Source organism: Adiantum capillus-veneris, chromosome 26, assembly GCF_014529385.1.
Source record: "Adiantum capillus-veneris isolate H3 chromosome 26, ASM1452938v2, whole genome shotgun sequence".
In the NCBI taxonomy this organism is placed as follows: Eukaryota; Viridiplantae; Streptophyta; class Polypodiopsida; order Polypodiales; family Pteridaceae; genus Adiantum; species Adiantum capillus-veneris.
This window is the reverse complement of record NC_140956.1, coordinates 121,443,476-121,466,705: the sequence shown is the minus strand read 5'-3', so window position 1 is coordinate 121,466,705 and position 23,230 is coordinate 121,443,476. Positions and strand designations below refer to the sequence as shown.

The 23,230-nt window shown below is 40.6% G+C and overlaps 2 pseudogenes; both read left to right on the top strand.

Moving 5' to 3' along the window:
• Positions 1–1,644: 1,644 nt before the first annotated feature.
• Positions 1,645–2,654, top strand: LOC147424101 (uncharacterized; annotated as a pseudogene).
• Positions 2,655–3,865: 1,211 nt separating this feature from the next.
• On the top strand, positions 3,866–5,760 carry LOC147424100 (uncharacterized; annotated as a pseudogene).
• Positions 5,761–23,230: the final 17,470 nt, after the last annotated feature.

Genomic DNA, 23,230 nt, shown 5'->3' with positions numbered 1-23,230 from the left:
GAGAGAGATGCGCGGTTCGTGAGAAAGAGAGAGCTGCCCATTCCCCTTTCCCATGCCACTTACCTAATACTCGTGTGTTCAAGAAAAATCATTTTTCCAAACATATAAAATTTCTTTTCTTGAATTTGTCAAGAGGAAATTTTATTTTTCATATTTTGACATTATTTTTCTCCATTTTGGGGAGGAATTTCTCCTTTTCCCTTTGCCCTCAACTGACATGATATTAAGCTGAGACTTTAGGAGTCTTCATAATGAAGATCTTCTATTTCTTTCATACACTAGAAAAATTGTGCAGTTTTTAAAAAATAATCTTTCCTTTTTCATTAGCAAAAAGGGAAGGCATCACTAAGGCCTTACCCTTTGGGGTAGGCCAAAAGTTGCAAAGAAAATCATTAAATTTTTAAATGAAGGGACCATTGAAACTAAGAAGGTGAAGGGTCACATTGGTATACTAAAACAATTTAATGAATTGGACACATGTGAGGCTCTTAAATTAAAGGGTTTTTATCAAATTAAAATATGAAAAACAATTCACTCGATTGACATATTAAATGTTTTTATGAAATGGAACCCATGCTCTTAAATGAAAGGATTTTTTAACAAACTAAAATAGCAAAAAAAAGTGGAAGAGAAAAAAAAAGATTTACCCAATTTTGAATGGTCCTCTTTAAAGAAAGAGGTACACAAATGTCAACACTTTTCACAAAAACTTAGAAAAATATTAAAAAACAAATAAATTGTACACGTGTCCTCCATCCGATCGACTTGCATCCATAATCCACAAATTGCCAAAAAAGTTCATCCACCCCAATATGGCCTTTTGCATACCAAAAAGTTTATTATCATTAGCTTACCACGTGGCACTAATCCACAAGCTTTATCCAATGGCCCAAAGATACACCCAAAATTAAACCCTTTAATGAGGACTACTTATGTAGTCCAATAAAAGCTATTCTCCAAAGCTTCATTTACTTTTTGAACTACATAAGAAGTCCTTAGTGAAGGGTGGATTTTTGGGTGCAAATATAAACCATTGGAAAAAGCAAGCTAATGATAATTTTAAATTATTTTTTATAGGGCCTTGCGAAAGGGTGTTGACATTTGTGTACCTCTATCTTTAAAGAGGGGAATTGAGTTTTGTGTCAAACATTATGTTTTATGCCTTTGGAATATATTGCAATGTAATAGTTCATTGTTACACTTTTTTTCAAAAAAACATAATATTGTATTGTGACACTATATGTTTAAGAATAAGTGTCACTTTCTATTTTTCTCAAAGAAGCTTTTTGGCCTGCCCAAAGGGCTAAGGCCATAGTGGTGGTTTGCCTTTTTTCTTAGGGAAAAATATGACATGTGTTTTATAAATAAGTGTGAAAAATAAAAAATAAAGTATGTAGTTTTGAGTGGCTCTTGAAAGGATAGGTGCATTGGATTTCGAGTGGTGGACGTTGGGTGCAAGCTGCAAGCTGGAAGGCTTAAAGTGGGGTTGGTGGGAGGGGCTTATAATGAGTGCATGCATTATACTTCTTCCCTCTTTTGGAGTGGAGCCTCCTTGAGCTCCGTGGAGGGAGGTCTCCTTAGGGTTAGGGCTCATGAACCCTTAGTAGGGTAGGCAAGGCTCAAGGGGGGCCGGTCTATGGCGATTCTTGGTTGTAGGTGTGCGCTGTGCATGGGGTGCCTCTGCGCGTTCTTGTCTTGCTGCTCTCTGTCATCCTGTTCGCCGACCTATGGCCCTTCTAGGCCGTGCTCCTGCTCTGCTGCCCTGCTCCGCTCCCATAGCGCTGTCCTCGTTCGTGCATGACACCATGGGGGCACGTCACCCTGCTTGTCGGCCTGTGGCAGTTCTAGGCCACGCTCGTGCTTTACTGTCCTGCTCCGCTCCTGTAGTGTTGTCCCGCTTCTTGCATGGGGTTGTTGAGAACATGCTGGCTTGTGTGGCGTGGTTCCTCTCGCTGTTCTATGGCGCTGTTGGGCGTGATTCAGTGCCCTGTCTCTCCGCAGTCTTGCGTTGCTGTGGTTTGTCGTCCTGCTCGCCGATCTATGGCGGATTTGGGCCGCGCTTGTGCTTGCTGTGCTTCTCTGCGGGTGCCTCGTGTTCTTGGTTCGCTGGTCTATGGTGGATTGGGGTCGTGCCTTGGTGCTGTGTTGCTTTGTGTCTCGGGGTTGTGCTGCTCTTTTTTCTCGTGCCCTTCGCCGATCTGAAGTGGACCTTGAAGATGTGGTGCCATGCTGCTCTGTGGATTCGGGCCGTGCTGCTCTGTTAGGACGTCGCCTTCGTCGATCTATGGTGGATCTTGGATGCCGATCTGTGGTGCTGCTGCTATTTCTCGTTATGTCGTGCTGCATTGACGTCCTCTCCGTCGGTCTGTGGTGGATTTGGCCATTTTGTTATGTGCCGTGCTGCTCTGTGCATCGAGGTTTTGCTGCTCTGTTACGACGTCTCCTCCACCGACCTGTGATGGATCTTGGACGCCGATCTGTTCTGCTGCTGTTGTTTCCGGTGTTGTCGTGCTGCATTGTCGTCTTCTCCGTCGGTCTGTGATGGATCGGGGCGTTCTATTGTGCAGCTTTGCTGCGGTGTGTTGTGTTGCTCTGCTGTGTCGTCCCGCCTGCCGGTCTATGGCGGTTTGGTGTTACATGTGCCTCGTCACCGGCATTTTGTGTTGATTTACGGTATGTTGCAAAGAGAAATTTTTAATGTGATTTGTTGCTTTCTATCGGTTGGCTGTTTGTTTTAACAGTTTGCTGTTTTTTGCAGGGTGGTACGGAGCCATTGACGGGATTGGATGGTTTGGGTGGCTTAATGTATGTCGAGGTCAAGCACACTTTGTCATGGGCTAAATAATTTGAAGACTATAATAGATGTAACTCTTATGGTGTCGATTAAGTTTGAAGTTGCGTAATGTTTTCGAAGTTAATTATATCTCGAAGTTTGTCCAATTGTTGTTGATAGACTTTATGCTTTGGTTTGCTATAAATTTTTTTTTGGTGTGGCTCGCGAGGTGCTCTTAATTAAAAACGATTGGCTCCACATTCTATGATGCAATCTTGGTCCATGATTTAATCCTATTGATGGATGATTTGGACTAGCTGAGTATGTGGTTAGGTTTTGGGGATTTGACTTTGAAAATTTATGGCTATGCGGTTATTTTTTTGATGTAAAAAAATGATTCAACTTTCAATATTAAATTTGATTGTCTCAAGGTTCATTATTAATATTATAAAGTAAGAATGAAAATAAATCCATTTTGATGTGATGATTTAGAATCATTTACTTCAAATTTTTATAAAGTTCTAACATATCTGTTTCTCTTTTTTAGATTTCTTAATTTACTTAGTTGTAGTTCTCATTTCATTTGCAGCCTTGCACTTCTCTTCTCCTCTCTCCTCTCTCTAATAATAGTTGAGTTTATTTAGGATGCACCTGTCTTCCCTTCTCTCCTCTCTCTAGTAATAGTTGAGTTATTTGTAGCTTTTACTGTTATTGCAAAAATCGAGGTAGAGTTAATTAAAAGAGCAGCCTTCTCTCTCTCTCTCTCTCTCTCTCTCTCTTTATGGAGTGTATAGGTCGTGACCCAATATTATATAATTATAGATGGTAACAAATGTAAATCTGCATTTATTGCCAACCTTTGAGTGGAACTTTCAAACTATCTTTCTTGAAGTACTCAAGATTATCCATCACGTTTCACTCTTTGAGTTGTTAGTATATAAAAGCCAAAGGTATTTTGAAGAGCCTTCTATTCTGAGATCACTCTTGTTGAGAGGTTTACTTCCTCTATAGTACAATTAAACTTTATAGCCACATCTATTATCAAAGCATAGCATCACTCCCTATACCAAGGCGCTATGGATTCGAATATGGATGGTAATATACCTCTGCATTTCGTTCCTCTTTTGGTGCTTAAGAGTCTTGCTGTCTTGCTTATCTTGGAAACTGTTTTGAACTTGCTCTTGATTATAGATGCTTTCACTAAAAATTCAAGCAATGACTACTTTGAGACTTTAAGCGCAGCTCCTAGAATTGAAAACTTGCATGAAGTTGTGTCTGAAACTGGGGGCCTTGGATCGTCAAGTAGCTTAGTGGGTTCTCCAAACTCAGCATTTAAAAAGCTTAGTTCCAAATCCAAGTTAAAGAAATCTCCAAAATCTGTTCAAAAAGCTCTTAGTATTGCAAGAGGAATGGCCACTGTGAGAGGTTAGCTTTGTTTCCAATTTCTGTGGCTTACCAATGTGTAATTGATAATAATAGTATCGTGTGCCATGTGATGTAGGGCGAACACCGCTTAGCTCTTCTGGGATTGCCACTCCCTCTGTCCGTGTGAGTCGTTCGTTGGGCTTAGCATCTAATAAAGAAGAGCCAAGACCTATTGTTGATTCTTTTGACTCTCAATTGGCATTGAGTCAATCTACGCCTGAGCTTCTTATATTTGAGCTTGTTGATGCTATTAACTATCGTTTTGTCTTAGTTGGCAAGGTGCTTGCAAAATATGGCACATACAAAATCCAAAAAGGAAATTACAGCAGAGTTTTGAAGGCTCATCTTGTGGACAAGGTTGCACATCATACTATCACTTTTGTTGTGACAGAAAATTATATTGAACAGTTTGTCAACTCATTTGTTGTGGGTGATTTTATACGTATTGAGGGCCCTGTTGTGAGGAAAAAGAATCCTAGTGATGGAGGCACTTGCCAACTTGCTCTCTATGCTGATGCAACTACATCTATTGTGAAGGCTCCTTCATTCGACTTTGTGCTAACTCTCTTTCCTGAGCACAAGATTAAAGATCTTGTCTCATCATGGACTTCTTCAATTGAAGATGGTGTGCCTACTATACCATTTATTGTTATCAAGGTGGAGAACATGGCGAAAAGTGATGGCAGTAGTGGCACTAGGCTTATTGTTGCTGATGGCCTTGCTGATGTTGATAGAGCAATGGTAAGCTTCTATACACATCTCTTAGTCTTCTTGATAGTGTTTGACTGTTTGTTATTGCTGCAGCTTTTGTTTGTACCTTCTCGAAAGGCTGACTTTTATAACATATCCAATGAAGTCAAAGAGAATGGATTTTATGATTGTGTGGCCCACAACATAAATGTCTTCGAACAATTCTCTAACACATTGTCTGTCGTGGACTACACTATCCTGTTGCCATTGCCCTCTCAACTGAAGTTGGTTTTCAAAGATATCCGTGATAAGCAGATTGCCATATGGGATTCAGAAAAACGGTGAGTTCTGCTTGGTAGGCTCGTTGTATTCATTGTGCATTGTGTAATTTCTTTATGTTAATTTCAGGTGTTCGATTCTCCTGAGGTTGTTAACGTCAACAATGTTGGATTGGAGTATTTATGTGGAGTTTGCAAATCTACCCAAGTCAATCGCCAAAGCTCTAATCCTCATTGTTTTGCTTGTAACAAAGTTGTTGAAATTTGGAAAGTTCCTGCTCTTCAAGCAAAGCTGGTTCCTCGTGACGGTAAAGGTATTTCCGTCACCTGGCACGGGAAGATTGTTGACCAAGTCCTTCGCCTACCCTCTTCTTTTTTGCATTTGTATGAAACTGATCTAGTGAGTTTGAAAGCTTTCTTGGTGGGAATGAAAAGAGCTGGGCATTTCTCAATTGATGCACATGGGTATGTAACAAGCTTTAAATCTGAATAGGAAGATGCTGTCTATCTAATGTGCCTTGCACTCCTCTAGGAAGGTTATATTCTGCTGAATATCCTTTTGTATCTGGGCATTATGGCGGGATTATCTCTTGACGATAAAGCTGTTTTTTGTATAAATGGAATCCAATGTTCAATCGACTCAACTTTTTGGAGGACATCTCCTTGTAATCAAGATGTTTTAAGGGCATTGTTGTTTGTATGTGGTGTAGATATCTCTATCAATTCATTAGATAATATTTTGTCCAAGCATATTGTTGCAAAATTTCGTTCTCACGACTTCGAGATCACAAATGTGTGGCTGAAATTATGGAATGATGAGCGTGTGGCTTGTAATGTTGACGACAAAACTCTTGAATCTCTGGTTTGCCAACGTATGGGCACAAGAACAAATTCTCCTTTGATTTCAATCAATTTGATCAATCTAGCTTGCCATGTCTTGGAGTTTCAATGTATTGTTTATGTATTTCAAGAATAAAATCATCAACATTCTTTCAATGCTAATCCTTGTGTTGCATCCTCTTCCTCTTCTTATAGCTTGTTCGTCTTTATTTGTCAAGATGGATTGTTTATTTTTCCACAATCGCCTTCCATCAAGAAACGTAAGCGTTGCTCTTGGCCTAAAGATCTTGCCGCTAGATTGGTGGATGTTGTGAAGACTTTTCCAAATGAGACAGCATTGCATATAGCTTCTCGATTTCGAACACAAGTTTGTTCTTCTTACACTTTGAAACAAATTCAAAAGAAAGTTTACTCAATATCGAAAATGCTGCATGAAGACAATGTTGTGCCTCAATCTAATAAAAGATCTAGGAAACAAAAATATCTAGTGGAAATTCAAGACACTTCTGCATATGGATGTTTAAGTTGTGGTAGTCTTTTGTTCAAAAAGAGTTTGCATTGTTTGAGTGTGCTCGAAGCATCTTTTCTCCAAACCTTGATGGGATTGCAAACATTTAACTCTGCTGTAGACAAAAGAGTTTGTTTCTCCTGTAAGCAAAACTTGAAATCTCAAAGGAAGCCGCTCTTTTGCATATATCTACATTCTCTCCTCAATAAAAGTATTGGAAGCATTGCATTGTTAAATGCAATCGAGAAACGCCTTGTATCACTTCACATTCCTTTCACTCTAATACGAGAACTCAATTATGAGGGTCAGTTCGGGCTGCGAGGCAGTGTCGTTAATGTCATGGCAGACTTGACAAGAATTCAAGCAATTTTGCCGCGTTTTAGTAATGAGCACGCTACAATCCTTGTAGAGATTAAGCGTAAACTTGAGTATGCCCATGCATACCTTAGTGGTGGTGTACGTCCCTTTTATGTGCTCCAAGCATTGAAAGATTTGATTGGCACCCCTTTATACATAGAGCACAAAGCCTCCATTAATGAAGCTTGGGTTTCTACTTTTCTAATGAGTCCAGATGTAGTGTTGCATGAAGAAGATGAGGTTGATGAGTTAGTGAATGAACATTCAGACACCCTTGTCCATGGTATCTATTCTTCACAGCAAGTCATCGATCATAGTGCACATGTGCATAGCGTCGCTCTATGTGAAGGATTTTCCCCTTTGAGCCTATTCGATGATTCCGATTGCGAGGAATTATCATTTCCAACTTTGTTCTTTGGAAAAAGAAGAACCTATGCAAACCTTGCGAAAAAAAATTACTTGAAGGTGGCACAATGGGAGCTCAAAAACAAGGATAGACGCTTTGTGTTAGATATTGAAATTTTTTTCTTCAAAGTGATGAAGATTATCATCGGCAAGGTGCTTGGTTCTATATGGGTGCGTCTACGCAAGGGAAAATTACAAGGCATGCAACTATGCGCAGAAGATGTTCAGAACAACACTAACATTGAGCGAATACTATCATCCCAACTAGGATATCATGACTTTGAATCTTTGCGAACATCATCAGATTACAAGGCCAAACTCAAGCGTAATGTTTTCGCCATGATTCGACAAATAGGACAGCCTACCTTTTTGTCACTCTATCATGTGCAGAGCAAAGATGGAAGCCATTGCACGAATGTCTTGCTGTGCTTAATCCACAAATCAATGAATCTAATTTCCAATCTAGTGCACACTATATCCGTGCATTCGTTCGTGCAGATCCTATCACCACAGCTCGATACTATGTCCATAGATTCAACGCACTTAAGAAAGAGTTGAAACGAAATTCAAAAATACTTGGCCAAATCATGGATTTTTTCTTTGTCACAGAATTTCAGCATAGGGGAAGCCAGCATGATTATGGATTAATTTGGATTGACAATTCTCCAAAGCTTGGGATTTCTGATGACAAAGAAGTGATTGCTTTTGTTGATAAATACATCTCAAGTAACAAAGATGAATTAGGTGTTGACCTACAAAAAGTACAAATCCATTGTCATCGAAGAACTTGCAAAAAAAGAAAGAAGCATTGCCGTTTTGGATTTCCAAGACCGCCTGCACGGCAAACAACTATCTTGCGCCCAGTACGATCAAGTGAAGAAAGGAAATCCATGCTTCTTGCGAATAAGACACAACTCGAAAGCCAACTTGCAGCTCTACCACACTGCCCTGAAATGAGTTTTGATGATTTGTTATCCTCTTTAAGCATGGATGAAGACATGTACCTTGAGACACTCTCAATTTCGCTCTCAGAACCAACACTTTTGCTCAAAAGACAACCAAAAGATATATACACAAACAATTTCAACAAAACAATGTGCACATTGTGGGATGGCAATCTTGATATTCAGTTTATTTTCAACCTTCATGGAGCTGCTGCATACTGCACATCATATATAACAAAAACAGATTCGACCACAAGCAAAGCAATCAACAAAATCTTTGAGAAATGCAAGAAGGAGAGTCTTCCCACATTGGAGCGTCTTAAGAAATTGGAGGTGCCTTGATCAATGCTCAAGAAATCACAGCTCAACAAGCAACGTACATTTCACTATCTCTTCCATTACACAGCACAACCATGCAATTTATCTTCATCAATGCAGACTACCAAACCCAAAGAACACTATTGTTAAAGAGGAAGACTTCCTTGCAAACACTCCATCTTGATGACACATACATATTCTTTGATGATCTCGTAACAAAGTATACAAAAAGACCAACTAGCATACGAAAGCTTTGTTTGGCAGAGTATGCAAGCAAATACACTATCGCACAAGGGACACACCACAAGTGCAAGAAGCCTCAAATCATCAGATATACAAGCTTCAGCAAGGAGATCGACAGCGAGAGACATTACCACCAACTATGTCTGTTGTTTCTACCGTTCACAAGGGATGAATGCATGTTCGATGCTTTGACATCAACTTGGAGAGAGAGATATGAGTCTAATATTGCTATAATTGCACAAAACATGGAGCCTTTCACAAAACTAGAAATCAACAATCAAGAATCATCAACATCATGCTCAAATCCTCACAAGAAACTCAACAAGAACAATTCACTTATGAGCTTGATCTCGACCTACCAACCACAAGGCATCATACCATTGAACTATCAACATCATCCAGATTCCTTGGAATGCCAAATGAAGAATATCACTCAATTGTCATGAGTTTGAATATAGAGCAAAGACATCTTTACGATGATATCATGACACGAAAGAGAGTATACCCAAATGACAAAATTCACCTTTTTTTTAACAAGAGGCGCCGGAACAAGGAAAACCTTTACTTTGCGTGCAATCATCCAAGGCCTAGTTCGACACTATGCACCTTCGATAGAAGGAAATATTGAGCTTCCAACAACATTGTTGATGGCATATACAGGCAAAGCAGCATTCAACCTTGGTGGCACAACAATACACTCTGCATTGCGCCTTCCATTGATGCTTACTAAGATGGCCCCTCTTTCCAACGACACCCTCAATGACCTATCCCAGGCAAACGCAAACCTCAAACTAGTTATTTTTGACGAGGCTTCCTTAATAGGCAACAGGCTGCTGCATATTATCGACACAAGACTCCGATCTATAAAGCACAAACACAATGAACCCTTCGGTGGCCTGGACGTTATCTTTTGTGGCAATCTTTGCTAAGCAAGCCCTGTCCGCGATCGTCGGATATTTAGCGACATAAGCAATACACTTGACATCCTCACACCATCAAGCTGGAACACACATGTCACATGCGCTGAGCTAACAACACCAATGCGCCAATCAAATGAATTGTTTATAGAGGTCTTAAATAGGATACGCGCGTGTTGCGGAGCAAACACAAAGAGACTTGATATCTATCAATGACACATTTGCAAACAACAACTTCGTCATTTTTACAACACCTCATCTTTTTTTCACAAATAAACTAAAGTCCAAGCACAACCAAACGGTCTTTGAGAACTTGCAAGAGACACCATACATCATCAAGGCTCATGACAAATTCCACAAAACATGCTCAAAGAACCTAGTCATTCCAAACAACCCTCAAGTAATTGCTGGATTATCCTCCATCCTTGAGCTAAAGCCAGGAATGATAGTCGAACTTTGTGCTAGCAATATCAATGTGCTTGATGGTTTGGTCAATGGTGCAGATGGAATCTTCCAAACAACAAACAACAGAGCACAATCATTGATAGCTTGGGTGGAGTTCTTCGATACCTCAATTGGGAGAAGACAACGATCCCAAAATGCACATCTCTACCATGCAAACATAAACAAACAATGGACACCAATACTTCAAGTAACAAAAGAATTTCAAGCAGGAAAGAACCCACTCAACCTAGTCTCAAGAACACAACTCCCAATACAAGCAGCGAACGCACGCACAATCCATAGATCCCAAGGCTTGACAATGACAACAGTCGCATTTGACCCTACTGGGATCCAATCTCATGGCCTGGTCTACACAGCTCTATCACGTATCAAAGACCCTGCAAATCTACATATTCTTAGTCCCATTCTCAAGAGCCACATCAAAACTGACCCCATAGTCCTGAAAGAAATCAAACGCCTCCGGATAGATGCTAGATGGTCCTACTTGAACGAGCCCCTGGTTGCACTTGCACAAACACACCATATTGTTGCATCATTAAACATCGTCTCAATCAACAAACACATTGACCACATCAGGGGCGACCCAAACTTCATGTCATCAGGTATCTTGTGCTTTCAAGAAAAAAAAAAAAAAAAAAAGTACGAACCCCCTCACACCAAACTTTGAGCATATTCAACATTATAATGGTTATGGTGTATCTATATTCCACCATCCAAGCATTCAATCCATATGTCAAAAAATTGTCTCAAGAGCAGGACTTGAAATAATCCATGCAACTTTCTCTTTCGAAAATCAAACTGCAACTCATATCCATGTCATGAATGTATACAAATCACCAAACACACCAATAAAGACACTTCTTTTAGAACTCCAACACTTGATACAAGAAAACAATAAAAAAACCTAAGCATCATACTAGGGGACTTCAACATCGACATCAGCACCACAAACACCCAATACCAATAGTTGGAATCTCTACTTCATTCGGAGAACTATCGGCAACAAATCAAAGATACAACAACCATCTATAATTCAATGCTAGACCATATTTGGGTGAGAAGCCAACAACCTCACTGCATTTGTGGCACAAGATTTTGCTTTTGGTCAGATCATTCAATCACATATATGCTGATCCCAAAATAAATAAACCAAAGATCATTGGAGGGGAGACCTCCCCTCCCTTCCTACTTCCCCCTCCCTTCCTGCCCACCAAACCATCGAAGCAAAGGAAATCTACATTCATACCATCCAAACACCTGCTTTGATGTATATCAACTCATCTCACCATATGTATCAAACACAATTTTTGTAACCTACAACCATTTGGTCAACATGGTTTTTCCCCCCTGCTCGATCTTGAGGCTCAACATGCGTGTATGGCAATTACTTCATCTCTAAAATGTCTGTTCCCAAAGCAACTATGGTAGATTCAATGGATTACCACCTGCCTCTCTTTCTCGATTAATCTTCGCTTTCCATTTTTCTATTAGCAAGGCAAATTTTTATGGCAGGCCTCGTGATTTTATCACTTTTTTTCATCTTGTTTTATTAGGAAATTCTTGTCAATAGCCTTATGTAGGCCATAGTGAATTTTCATCTTGTTTGACATGCTTGAAAAAGACTTTAGAGAACAAAAGATTAAACAATATTCATAGAAGTTTGATCCCGTGATGTAAGGACCTTGGTGTTCGAGAAATGTGTGCTTGAGCTTAGTCTTGAGCCGATTGAAAACCAAGATTAGTTAGTTACAAAGGATGGTAAAGAGAAAAAAACTCGATAAAATATATTAGAAAATAGTTCAAACATCTTGCAATTTTAAAAATTTCTAATAATATCTCCAGTTTGCATCTTATAAGGAGGAAACTCACCGCTTAGGCAAAAAAGACTTATTGTGTGAGGTATTGATAAAGTGTCCTTTCATTTAAAGATTTCAAAAAAATTCATTTCACTAAATTGTTTTATTTTTTATGCTTATTAAATCTATCGTTTTTAAACACCAAAGCATTATAATATTCTTTTGTTTTATTTTTTTAATGTGTCTTTTTATTTTACTTCTTTTTTATTTTATTTTCTCTCAAATGTTGATGTGCAATGTGGACCTTTTACCTTATTATTTAAGTGGGGTCCTTCATAATATCTAACCATTTGTGTGTAGGGGGTACCGATTGAAAGAAAATAAAAAATGGTCCATTAGTGGAGGTGACGAGAAGATTTGGAGGTAGAGGAGTGAGAAGGGGGAGGCACACCACATGGAGGTCATGCCTCCCAGTTAGGGATCTCTCTCTCTCTCTCTCTCTCTCTCTCTCTCTCTCTCTCTCTCTCATCACAGAGCAGAGGTAGGGACACTGCATAAGGCATAGGCGAATAGAATCTCTTCTTCTTCTTCTTCTTCTTCTTCTCTCTCTCTCTCTCTCTCTCTCTCTCTCTCTCTCTCTCTCTCTCTCTCTCTCTTCGCAAAGCAGAGGTAGGGACACTTCATAAGGCATAGGGAATCTTCCCAACCCCCCCCCCTCTCTCTCTCTCTCTAGCTCTTGCATCCTTCCTTGACATAGGCATAGTGGAGATGACATGGGGGGACTGCTCTGTAGGTGCAAGTCCATGACTGGTGGGGGAAGCTTAGGTGCAAGCTCGTAGGGAGAGCGGATTTGGAGGATCACTGGGACGCATCAAGAGTAGGGAAGGACAACACGCAGGCGAGAGAAGGTTTTGGCGACACGAGCAGGAGGTGAGGGCTAGGCGATGAGGATAGAGAGAATCTTGAAGGCATCTTTCAATTAATGTATTTTAGTTTAGGCAAGCCAATAGGAGCCACTTCTTAAAAATAGATAATAATTTTATATTAAAACACAACAAAAATTCCATATGATTGTAGGCACTTATTTAAACTTACTCTCCTTCGTCCCCACTTAACTTAGCAGGTCTTCGTGCCTTTTCACCTTGTTTTTTACAGACGAAAAACTAGGATATATTAGAAAAGTTACTAATTATAACGAGCCTCAAACAAAATGCCAGTACATTGCATTTCGTAGAGGAGTCAAAGGAGAGTGACAATTGTCCACGTGCAAGAGAGAAGCAGAGCCACAGATAGCGCATTGTGGTGCTCACTAGATGATGTGTGAGCAACCCAGCTTGCAAAGCCGTCAAAGGAATGTGTCTAGACAGTAGCTTGCACGCGTGCACAAACGAGAGAGCCAAAGGTTCAAAGGTGCACTAAAATGCGATGAGACCATAACCAGACAGACATGCAGGGAGATTGTTGTCGAGAGAGAGAGAGATAGATTTTATTATCGTCCTCGGAGGTCAAATATGACATATGGGACCAAAGTTACGTGGAGGTGAGGGTGCATTCTGGCCCCTCCTTCTTTTATTTAAAGAGGTGAGGGTGCATTCTGGCCCTCACTTAGTTTTGCGTGTGTTTTATTTGCGTTAAGTGTGAGGACTACATGTTTTTTACTTCTGTTGCACCAAACATGGAGCTTACAACACAACCAACTCAGGTTGGCCACTAAGCTTAGCATCAATGATCTCGTTTCTATCATTTTTTTGATTTAAATGATCTTGATTCCTTTTCATAAAAAGCCTGTACTTAGCAGTGATATACTCAATGGTTGGGTTGGCTATACTTAGCAGTGCATGATATAAATGGTTGGACCACTGTATGGCTGGCTGGGTTTGACAATAAGAAGCATTACTAAGGGGTGTTTTTCCTCGTTCTTTAGACTGGTAAGGTCCACTACAGTGGTAAGCTATGACTAGCATCATGTGATAAACAATTGGAAAGGTTGTTTTGGGGCATGACTATGGTATTGTTACTGGTTTTTTTGCTGCTGTTCATTATTCTTAACAAATTGGAGGTACATAATGTTCAATTGTTTGGGATAAAGGGGTTTTCTTACCCGATATTCACTGTTTTTTATTTACTGATGATGACGGTACATAAGCAAAAAACTTGAAAAATATTGGGCGGCATAAACCGGTCGCTTAGCCTGGTATAATAAACCACCGTGTGGTTGGCCTTGCATAAACAGATTATGGCACTTATGAGGATTGATGTTCCTTATTGCTTAACTGGGTAAAACCCATTATGTGGGTTAGCTAGGTTTATATTGTAATGGCTAAATGGGCTAGCAAACATGAGTTAATGATCCTGCTATTGCTTACGGTGGCTCTGCATTGAACATTGGTTGGGGATTAGCCGATTGGCTTGTAGCATACTAGTTGTACCGTATTGTTTACTGGTCTTTTTGGACTTGATAAAGGTACTAGTTGTTTTCTATCACTTAGCGCTTGAATTATTGTAAGAAACTGGTGTTGTTTCCCGATTGCGTACTGACTTTCTGGATAAAAGTTGTTTGGTGGATTGTTCTGGGTGGGATCCCCACAGGCTACATACTACTGCTAGACTTGGTGGTTTATTGGTTTTTTTGGGTAATGCTATACTGTTTCAGCATTCCTATGAATGGGCTTGAAAAAAGCGCATAAAAAAACACACACATTTACCTCTTTCGTGCACTTGGTCTAGCTAGATGCCATGTTTATATCTAAAGATCTCTGCTAATTGGCTTACTCATTAGAGAATGAAGGTAAGTAACATACAAAATTTTAGGAAGGTAAATGCCGTAAACCATAATTGGGGTTAAACTTTATCTGTCATAAATAATAAAAAACTTGTTTGATATTCTTAAAAGAAATTTTATTTAAGCTCCTTTTGCTTTATGGCAAATGAGTATGGAGCTTCATCAATGGAGTTGGTTCACTTGGTTTTAAAGGTGGTATGGACTTCTAAACCATAAAAGAACCTTAAACTTTGGGTGATAATTTTTTTTGGAATATAAATACTTTTGACTAGGCTTGAAAGTTTCTAAAAAAACTTTTTAAGATGGACATGGATAACAACTAGTATAGTCCATTTGATACATGTAAAACACATTCAAGGCTAACGTATATGTTGTTTTGTTTGGATAGATGTAGGTAAGGACTCTATCTTATCTTTGGAGGTTTTTTTGGCTTTAAGCAGTTGTCCTTACATGATTACACATGCACCTATGACAAGGGAAGTACTTCTTATATCTGTATACTGGAATGAGGCTTCATTCATATAAACATTGTACAAAGATGATTCTAAGACTGAGTTATTTTTGTAGTTATCATTCTTCTCTTTGGAGACAGCTGTCTTTTGAATGAAAAAGTTTCATTATGTCTTATTATTTATGGTAAAACAGTGACATAGAGAAAGAGAGAGAGGGAACAAGTAGCAGGCTCGGTTAATGTAAAAAAAAAGAGCAGACTGCGACCTTTGCTCTCTAAAGTAGTCAAGACTCTCTCTCTCTCTCTCTCTCTCTCTCTCTCTCTCTCTCTCTCTCTCTCTCTCTCTCTACCCCCCCCCTCCTCCGTTTTTAGACTCCTGCTGCGTGGACCATACTAGGTCTAAAAAACTTTTATTGATTATTTATTTTGACCACTACTGGGGGCCAAGCCCTTTACTAAGTAATGATGCTCTGTCGAGCGTGATCAATAGCTACTGCCGTCAGGGAGTAGCGAAGGCGGCCCTCATCTTCCCCCCAGTCTGTCGATCTCCATTGAAAACTATAGGCATGGTACTCGATGCTGTATCTCTTACTCATGGTGGAGCGTGGCCTTCCTCTCTCGAGTCCGTGACACTGCAAGGGCAAGACTTGCCTCCTCCTGCTATAAAAACAGGTGAGGGTGCATCTCTGCCCCTCACTTAGCTATATTGGGTGTGTTGAGTCATTTTGTGAAACATTTCCTGTCTACTTGCCACTACCAAGGAGAATGGAGCTCTCCTCGGAGGTGACTCAGGTGTTCAATCCCTCCTCTGCCGAGTTTACTGTTTTTCTACACCGTTTGTTACACATACTAAAGGTCTTTTCCTACCTATTGCTTGGTAAAAACATGCATACTGTATAGGCTCGTTTTTTGTTTTGGGCTAATTGAGAAGATTAGCACTTACTGCTTGGAGTTTTAAAAGGCTGGATATAGTAAAAACAAGGATTGGAGCATCCCTGCCATATGCATAAGAAATTGCTCCTGAACTAGAACTTGTTGGGCTGTCTTTTTGGCTTACTGTAGGCTATGTCGATTACTGCAGGTGCATATACTTTCAAAACTTGACTGTTTTTTTGTTTGCTAAAAGCCTAGACACTATGGGGGTCCGTGGGCCTCTTGTGCATAAAAAATGATCATGGTCTGCATAATGGGGTGGCCTCAGTGTCCAATACTTCTGCGTGTGCATGAATGATAGTAGATGTTGGTTAGTATGTGGTGGTGAGTATGAAGGGTGGATTGATGGCCGTTCAGGCTTCTGTTGGGTAAGAAGCAAAAGGCGGGCTGTTACTGTATACCGACTGTGTAAATGGTTGCTACAAGGGATTATGGCCAATGGGCCACTTGGCGAAAACAAACAGCAGGTTGCTGTCGCTGTGATTGCTGGTTTTTTTCTATCTGACAGTTCTCGAAATCAGTGGGCTCTCTCTTTCTATCTTCTGTGATTAACTGGTTGCTTAGTATATTTTGGAACTCATATGCCGGACATTGCATATGGGAATAACCTGACATCTTTTCTGAAGGTAAGTATATAGCAGCACATTCTTCTAAACTTTTGAAATAAGCCATGGTTGGTATGACCAGACACTACTGTTCGAGATAATCGATAATGACTCTTTGGATAAAGAAGGTAAGTGGATATTTTGGCTTGGGTATAGCTTCCAAACATTCTCGCAAGAAAAGTGTTTTACTACTCTCATCTTTTCTTATTAGTTGGTGTAAAAAAACGAGGCATCTATAACCTCTCGTTAAACAAAAAACATCGGATCCCGCATCTTTTTGTACCTTTGATACCATGGGTTCTACTGATTGAAGAAGGTAAGTATATAGTTGCTTCTTTATACATAGTCACTAAGCGGTGGCTCTTGGTGTTACCCTTGATGGACTCCACCATAGTTTAAAAAGGAATATGAAAAACTGCTAACATAATGAATAAACTAGCTTGTCTAAAGTAATTAAAACCTATAAGATGGACATGGATAACAACTGATATAGTCCATTGATACCTGTAAAACACATCCAAGGCTAACAAAAATGTTGTCTTGTTTGGATGGATGCAGGTAAGGACTCTATCTTATCTTGGATGGCTTTCTTTTCTTTGGCAAGCAACCTTTCTGTAATGAATTACTCACTGAGGAACCAAGAAGTTCTCCTATTTCTAGTTTTACTGAAAGAGAATCTCTTTCCTACAATCATTGTACCTAAATAATTCTAATACTGAGTTATTTATGTACATATTGAAGGAGTACGAGCGGAAGTGCGACGCGAGAGAGAGTGCGAGAAGAAGAGCACGACGATATGGTGAACTCGCTCTACTGTAATGTGTAGAGCATAGTGAGTTCTTATTAGGTTTTTACAAAAGAATATGTGTACATACCTGGCGGCCCGCCCACTTACCTAGGCGACCACATTGGGATTTATACCCCAACAACCTCCCACTTAAAGTCTAATGTGGTACTTTAAGTGTGAGAGAAGCTACTATACAAGCTAATATACAAGAGATGTACAGAAGTGATGTACTACCCTACACCTATCTGCTTACAAAAATGCGCAAAGCTCTCTGAGGGAAGTCCTTTTGTAAGTAGATCAGCAGGATTTTCTGTGATGTGAACTTTGACAAGCTGAAGTTGCTTATCCTCGAGCATTTTCCTGATGAAATGATACTTCACATCCACATGCTTTGTCTTTGAGTGATAAACTGGATTGCGAGCCAATTGTATAGCACTTTGACTATCACAATATAACACAGGCATCTCTTCTTTGATTCCCAAATCTGTTACTAGTCGATTAAGCCAAATTGATTCTTTGCATGCCTCTGATGTTGCAACATATTCAGCCTCTGTAGTAGACTGAGTAACACAATCTTGTAATCTAGAACGCCATGATACTGCTCCACCAGCCAATGTAAAGACATACCCTGACGTAGACCTTCGGTTGTCTAAGTCACCTGCATAATCTGAGTCTGTAAAACCCTTTACACTTAGCTCCTGACTCCCATAGCATATACGCATACTCTTTGTAGCTTTCAGGTATCTCAATATTCCTTTCACTGCCTCCCAATGTTTCTTGCCTGGGTTTGACATGTATCGACTTACTACTCCCACTGCAAATGCAATGTCTGGGCGAGTAGCAATCATTGCATACATCAAACTACCCACTGCAGACGCATATGGAATCTTATCCATTTCAGCCTGTTCTTCCTCAGACACAGGACAATCTTGTTTGCTAAGTTTCACATATGGTGGCAATGGAACACTCAGTGCCTTTCCCTTCTCCATATTGAAACGTTGCAAAACCTTGTCAATATACTCTGTTTGAGATAACCAAATCAACTTCTTTGATCTGTCTCTCTCAATGCGCATACCAAGTATATGACTTGCCGCACCCATGTCTTTCATGTCAAAGGATTTTGCCATCTTTGACTTCAAAGCTGAAATTTCTTCCAAGTGCTTGCCAGCAATCAACATGTCATCCACATACAAAATAAGGATCAGCCAACTGCCATCCTTAGCCTTCTTTGTATATAGACAGTGATCGAACTCACTACGTTTGTAGCCTTGAGAAAGCATAAACTTGTGGAATTTATGGCATCTCAATGTAGTCATCTTGACCACCGGAGAGAAGACTTTATCAAAGTCAATGCCTTGTTCTTGCTTAAAGCCCTTGGCAACAAGCCTTGCTTTGTACTTTGGCTGACTATCATGAGCGGTGATCTTATACTTGTAAACCCATTTACAAGGTAGAGCCTTTTTGCCCCGTGGTAATTTAACTAGCTTCCATGTCTGGTTTTTATGCAGAGCTGTCATCTCTGACTGCATGGCCAATTGCCAATTCCCGGAGTCCTTCATTTGCACTGCTTCCTTGTAACATGAAGGCTCATTGCAATCAGTCAACATGACATAGTTCATAGATGGAACAAACCTATCAGGAGGTCGCGTGACATGTCCAGATCTACGCACAATAGGTGGCTCAGGCTCAGCCACAACCTGTGGTTCCAATCTATCCTGTCCTTGCTCCTCTTGAGCCTTGACATTTTGTCTTGCACGTGCAGGTCCATCTTCTTGGAAGACAACTCTTCTAATCTCCTCAACCCTCTCTGGTTTAGAATGATATTTGGATTCATTAAAGTGAACATCATTGCTGCGGACAACCTTTCTGGATTCGGGATCCCAAAGTCTGTACCCCGTCTCACCAGAATTACCATAGCCCAGAAAGATGCACTTTCTACTCTTTGGCTCAAGTTTGTTACTAAATTCTTTTGGAACGTGAGTATATGCCTCACAGCCAAAGACTCTGAGATGCTTGTATGAGGGCACCTTGCCTGACCATACCATCTCTGGCACTGAATCCTTCTGCAAAACCTTGCTAGGAGATCTATTTACAAGATGAACAACTGTTGATACAGCTTCAGCCCAAAACCCATTTGGCAGCTGTGCATTAGACAACATACTTCTGACCTTCTCTTGTATGGTCCTATTCATCCTCCAGCAACACCATTTTGAGGAGGATTGTAAGGAGCAGTAAGTTCACGTTTTATACCTTTTGACTCACAAAAGTCCTGAAAGGCCTTCGAAACATACTCTCCACCATTGTCAGTGCGTAAGCATTTAAGCTTCTTGCCACTCTAATTCTCCACAAGTGTCACAAACGTTTTGAAAACACTAAACGCTTCATCCTTGTGCTTGAGAAAGTAAACCCATACTTTCCTCGAGTAATCATCTATAAATGTCATAAAGTAAGAAGCTCCCCCTAGAGATAGGTTAGGCATAGGTCCACACAAATCACTATGAACAAGTGCCAACTGTGTATCTTTTCTACTGCTTCTATGCTTATGTGGCTGCTGTGTTTGCTTACCATACAGACAATGTTCACAGAATTCAAAATCATTAAATGAAAATCCAGGCAAATAACCAGAACGAGACAAGATTTCCATTCCCTTCTTGGACATATGTCCTAACCGGCTATGCCACAAAGAAACGTTCGGCTGCTCGGTTACATTGATTACATTTTTAGAGACATTTGATACATAAATCATGTAAAGTCCTCCAGACTTTACTCCATGTGCTACTGTCATAGAACCCTTGGATATCTTCCACATGTTCTGTCCAAAAGTGGTGACGTAGCCAGCATCATCAAGTAAACCTGTGCTGATCAAGGTCTTTGTAATTGCGGGAACATGTCTCACATTCTTCAACGTGAAAGAAGAGCCATTCTGAAACTTCAATTGAACATCTCCAACACCTAAGATCTCACATGTCTGCCCATTGCCTAGCCGAACATGATCTTTAGTGGTCACATAAGAAGTAAACCACTCCTTGTTTGGAGACACATGAAGTGATGCCCCTGAGTCTATAATCCAGTCACTCAGTGCATTTCCATCAGATGCTGTAAGAAGAGCTGAGTCCATTGTATTCTTCAAGAAGTAGATGTCTCCTGACACTAGACTGTCATCCTCTGCAACACTGTTTGTCACATTTATTTCTTGAATCTTCACTGAGGACTTGTTCTTCTCACCATGGTCTATAGATTTCTCTTTGCCTTTTTCTGCTTTCCATTCTCTGCAGTCTCTTTTCATGTGACCCTTCTTGCCACAATGGTAGCATTCTATGTCACTCTTGCCTTTAGCAGTGCGGGACTTGCTACGAGATTGATTCCTCTTTCCACCTTTGTACTTTTCTTTGGTCCTTCCCCTGACAACTAAGGCTGTTCCTTTGCCTTTGTCCATTGTCTTTCTATTGGTTGCTTCAGTAAGTAGACTTCCTTCTACACCTGCTATGTTCAAACCATCTGGAGGTGCAGAATTACTCAAAGCTATGCGAAAAGTGTCCCAACTTTCCGGCAATGTGATCAACAGGGACATAGCTCTAACAGGTTCATCAAACTTGACACCTTGAGCTAACAACTGACTATAGATTGTGTTGAATTCATTCAGATGATTGGACATAGGTGTCCCTTCTTTCATCTTCAAGTCAACAAGCTTCTTAAGCCAGTATACCTGTGAAGCTGCACTTTGCTTCTCATAAAGATCACTCAGCTTTAACCATGCTTGATAAGCCGACATCTCATCTGCTACATTGAAGTAAACGCTTTCTGCCAAAGTCAGCATAATGGTAGAAAGTGCTAATTCATTCATTTCGCTCCATTCATCTTCGTCCATATCTTCTGGTTTTATCCCCTTCAGCTTTATAGGTTTTATCTGCTTCTTTTGTACCAACACGTGCCAAATCTGCTTCTTCCACAATGGGAAATTGGTTCCATCCAGCTTCTTGATATTGTAAAGAGCAGTGTCCTGTGATCCAGCCATAGCTACGCTTCACAGTGGTTTACTTTCCTGGGAAAAATTCGGCAGAGTTTCCCCTGTAAACTGACCTCTGAACCAATATCAACCTGTCAAATGAACCAAGAAAGCTTCAGATTCTGCATAAATTTTGGCAGAGTCTCCTTTGTAAAATGGCTCTGGTGTACTCAAAAACAGACCAAAAAACAGCTCAAAAAACACTGTCTCTCTAACACTGTAAGCTGCGGGTAAACCTGTCTTGCACCTGTACTGTCTCTCACTGTCCTGTCACTGTCCTATAAGCATAGAATGCGACAATGCCTCAATGGCAGTAAAGCAAAGATGCAATCCCAACTGTCTAACTCACAGTCAATACATCCTATCTGCCTATCTAAGGGTGCTCGAGGGATCGCTCCAAGACCTGTATCACCGAAAGGATCTCAACATTCGAGAATCCCCCAGCTCAATAAAACCTCACTCGACCCTCAACAAAGGCTGCAGTAAATCTGACAGTACATAGACTTCCCACAAAGTCATACATCCACAAATTTCCCACTGTATGTTGTAACTGATGCGGCGGTTGTTTGCTGCGTGACTCACAGCCAGCAAACCCTCAACATACATACATCATCTCTGACAATACATCCCATGTGGAAGTACCTGCAATGTCAGGATGAAATCTGGAATATCAAGCAGCAAACACAAGCTACCTGATGAACTAGTGGATGTTGCCTACAGTCTGTGTGTAGATGCGCCCGTGTCGTATGTGACACGCCTCCAAGAACTGTGAGCCGTCCTTCGAATCAACACTCTGGGAGTGTCGATATCCTCAGCGCTTCCAGTCGTAGGCCGAAAACCCCAAATTTGCAGAGTCGGATCTGTACCCGCCGAGACCACGTAGTCGAAAATGGCCTGCGCAGACCTTTGTTGAAGCCGAACGGTGACCGACATGACCTCATAATGAAATTCTGAGAACACCAAGCCCTTCGGCCTGTCCCACAGGATTTGGGGCCATGTCCTTGCCTGTCGAATTTCACTCCAATCTGAGCTGGTGACTCTAGCCTCCTGCAGTGCTGCCCCGAGCCTCGATCTGAGCTCTGATACCAGTTGAAGGAGTACGAGCGGAAGTGCGACGCGAGAGAGTGTGCGAGAAGAAGAGCACGACGATATGGTGAACTCGCTCTACTGTAATGTGTAGAGCATAGTGAGTTCTTATTAGGTTTTTACAAAAGAATATGTGTACATACCTGGCGGCCCGCCCACTTACCTGGGCGACCACATTGGGCTTTATACCCCAACCCATATCAGTTCATTTATTCCTTGGCCAGCTGTCTTTTGAATGTAAAAATTCAATTATGTCTTATTAGTTAAGATTTAAACAGCTACACACACATCCTATACATAAGGTTTCTCCTTTTCGGAAAACCGGGATGCTGGCCTAGGATATTTTCTTAGGAATGGAGTTCTAAATTGGACCCACAGTCGATAAATCCTTCATTGGTAGACTGGTGTTAGGTGGCCCCCTTTATACTCTTTTTCCTGGTTCCCTGCTCACGGCTACCATAGTCTCTGAGTTTTGCCGGTTGAAGGTTTGTAGGACCAAGTATACTTTACTATTTAGACACTTTTTGCTAATCTTTATGTCACTTTTTTCAGGACTGCTCACGCTATAGATTGACAGCTCGCATGAGCACTAATCACAACCCTAAGAATCATGCAAAGATT